The sequence below is a fragment of the Crocodylus porosus genome, unplaced genomic scaffold, assembly GCF_001723895.1.
Source record: "Crocodylus porosus isolate Cpor-Errol unplaced genomic scaffold, CroPor_comp1, whole genome shotgun sequence".
Lineage (NCBI taxonomy): Eukaryota > Metazoa > Chordata > Crocodylia > Crocodylidae > Crocodylus > Crocodylus porosus.
Genome location: NW_017728886.1, coordinates 139,391,519 through 139,395,031, shown reverse-complemented (window position 1 = coordinate 139,395,031; position 3,513 = coordinate 139,391,519). Strand labels below are relative to the sequence as shown.

The following is a 3,513-nucleotide window of genomic DNA, read 5'->3' as shown; positions in this document are numbered from 1 at the left end:
TTGATCTATTGCCCAGCCCCACTCAGAGTTAGAAAGCATAGCTACACAATACAACACAGGTAGGTTGAGCAATATAAGCTGTATTACACAACAAAAACTGTGGAACAACTACCCGGTGCAATATTCCCATAATGCCAGAGCCATAACACAATAAAATACACCCGATAGGACAATAACCCAAAGTACATCCCAAACCCAATGTCCCATGTCACACAACCAATCAACTACACATTACAATGAACTTTGGTCACTACACAGTTAACTGCTATACAACTTCACAGACAACCCAGAAACCACAAATGGCAGCAAGAACACCCTGGGCCTAGTCAGCAGGAGAAACCCTCTGACAGTCCCTGACAATTTCTAGCTTTCCCTGCTTAGGTACTCAGCACCTCACATAGGGAAAGGGTACCCAACTGTACCTTCCCAATGACCAGGTGACAGCAAGGAACCTGCACTTGAAGTACTCCTATGCCCTGAGAGTCTCGAATCCAAACTGTCCAGCCAGAGAGAGAGCGAGGCCGAGCCTGAGTCCCAGATTGCTGTTCAGGAAAGGATTTACAGCCTTCTAATCATGTCACCTGTCACTCACCCAATGATCCAATCATTGCCCTTTTCACAAAACCCAGTCAAATTCAAACCTGGACAAAACTTAAAAGGACCAATCAACCCAAACTATTTCAACTCAATACATGCAACATTATCATAACCGCCTTATTGATTAACATATCAAAATTGATAAACAGTTGCATTACCATTATACACTGTGCATGCCCAGACCTTAAAACTAGGTCATGACTTCATCAAGGTTGAGAGTTCAAACCCTCTAGAAACTTCTCACCTCTAGTCATATGGTGCATGCGTGGACTAGCAGTGCTCTCCACCAGCACTGCCCTGCCACGTGGCCTGGCTCCCCAGGGAGCAGAAATCTGCGCTGGGGTCTCCCTGCTGCTGCTACTCCCTGCATGCATCCCCACATCACTGGGGTACTGGGGGGCAGGGAGCAGCAGTGAGGAGAACCCCAGCGCAGATCTCTGCTCCTTGAGAAGCTGAGTCACACAGCAGGGCAGCAGCGTACAGCTGTTTCCCTGCAAGCCCAGCTCTGAAACTCTGAAATTGTCTGAAACATCTCTAAAATGTTGTGGATGCCCTTTTTTTGTTGTTTTGGAGATGTTTTTGAGCCTTCTGTTTCAATTCAGATTTGGTGTTTAATGCTCCGAAACAGCCCGAAACACCTCCAAAATGAAATGGCTACAAAAATTTTGCACAACTGGACTTATACAATCCATGGTATTGGATTGGATGCATTCAAGGGTAGTGAAGGAACTGGGTGATGTGATTGCAGGGCTGCTGGCCGTCATCTTTGAAAACCCATGGAGATAGGGAGAGGTCCCAGATGATTGGAAAAGGGCATAGTTCCTATATTTTAAAAAGTGAAAAAGGAGGATCCGGGGAACTAAAGACCAGACAGCCTCACCTCAGTCTCTGTAAAAATCATGGGATAGATCCTCAAGGAATCCATTTCTAAGCTCTTGGAGGAGAAGGTGTTTAGGAAGTCAGCATGGATTCACCAAGGGCATGTCATGCCTGACTAACCTGATTGCTTTCTATGATGAGATGACTGGCTCTGTGAGTGCAGGGAGATGAGTGGATGACCTTCTGAGGTCCCTTTCAACCCTAATTTTCTATGGTTCTATGATTATAAGTCGTGTTATATGACAGGGATATGGTTTTATAAATCAGGTATTCTAATCTTTTCCCTTTAGGCTTTCTTTTTCTATCCATACTCATCAACTCACCTCATAGAACATTATATTTATTTATAACAACACATTTCAAAATACTGATCTGCAGACACCCTATAATGTGGGTGGAAAGGTTCCTTTTCCCTTAACCTCCCAGGGTCCCTTAAAAGTGACACATGGCAGAAGATGGTTGCTAAGCTATGAATTAGCTTTCTGGATCTGGACCTTTCTGGAGGGAGAAGAGGATCCAGGTAGTTAACCAAGGACTATGGCGCTGGTGTCATTGGGAAGGCTTTGGCTTTCATGACCACAGCCCGCTCTTTGGCAAGAGAGGCAGCAAGCTGCTTGGAAGAAATGGCCTCCACCTCTCTCCCCTGGGGAGGAGGCTCTTCTCAGCCAGACTGGCTGACCTGCTTCACCAGGCTTTAAACTAAGTCCATTGGGGGACAGGGGGACTGCCGCCACTGCTGGCCTGCTGCACAACCCTTGCAAAGCCAGCAGACCAAGGCACTTAAGGGAGCCCACTCTTACCCCAGCCTGGTACAATCTGTGGGCAAGGCAAGAGCCCCCAAGGGGACACCTGCCTGCCTGTACACAAATGCCAAAAGCTTGGGGAATAAGCAGAAGGTGCTCGTCCTCCTGCTCAATGCAAATAATTATGATGTCATAGGGATAACGGAGAGCTGGTGGGACTCCATCCACAACTGGACCTCGGGTATAGATGGCTATACCCTGTACAAGAGGGTTCGTGTAGATAAAAGGGGTGGGGGTGTAGCTCTCTATGTTCAGGAAAGCTACATGTCCCTGCAAGCTGATATCGGTGGCCAGGGTGGACGACTGGAGACCCTCTGGGTTAAAATCTGTGGGAAACATGGCACAGGGGACACAATGGTGTGAGTCTACTACAGACCTCCCACCCAAAGTCCTGAGCTTGACCAGAAGTTCGCCTAGGTACTGGCTGAGGCTTCATGCTCCAGGAGCATGGTTGTCATGGGTGACTTCAATTACCCAGATATCTCGTGGGAGGATCACTCAACAAAATCTGAGAGGTTGCAAAGCTTCCTCTCAGGTGGATGACCTCTACCTGACTCAAAAAGTCTAAGGGACAACCAGAGGCAAAGCGCTGCTCGACCTGGTACTGGCTACAGGGGATGATTTAATTGGCAACCTAGTGATCGATGGGAAGTTGGGTAATAGCGACCATGAGCTGTACACTTTCATCATCCGCCATAAAGCTGGCAAGTCAGTCAGCAACACAGAAGTCCTTGACTTCAGAAAAGCCGACTTTGACAAGCTCAGGAGGCTTCTCAATCAGGCCCTAAAGGACCATGGCCCCAGGGACAGGGGAGTTCAAGAAGAGTGGCTGCTCCTCAAGGGAGCCATCCTCACAGCACAAGCTCAGTCTATTCCATCTCGGAGGCAAGGCAACAAGAGGGCAAAGCAGCCCCCTGGCTCTCCAGGGATGTAGCAGACCTCCTGCGGCTAATAAGCAAGGCCTATAAAAGATGGAGGAAGGGATTCACCTCCAAGGAGTATTACTCTGCAGTGGTCCAGTCCTGCAGGGAGCAAACCAGGAAAGCCAAGGCTGCAACTGAACTCCAACTAGCTTTGAGCACCCAGGAAAAAGCCAACCTATTAAATGGGTACTTTGCGTCGGTCTTTCATCAGTCCCATGGGACGCCCATGCCCACTACAGGACAGGGAGGGCCGGGTGAGGGAGATCCCCTGCCCTCCATTAATGCTGACCTCATGAAGGAACACCTTGAGA

At 48.4% G+C, this 3,513-nt stretch overlaps 1 long non-coding RNA gene across 1 annotated transcript in view; it reads left to right on the top strand.

Moving 5' to 3' along the window:
* The first annotated feature begins 740 nt into the window (after positions 1 to 740).
* LOC109324583 overlaps positions 741 to 3,513 on the top strand; it is a 21,080-nt gene continuing 18,307 nt past the window's right edge. Inside the window, exon 1 of the long non-coding RNA XR_002104963.1 lies at positions 741 to 873. This is a non-coding gene — a long non-coding RNA (uncharacterized LOC109324583). The remainder of the gene's footprint in view (positions 874 to 3,513) is intronic.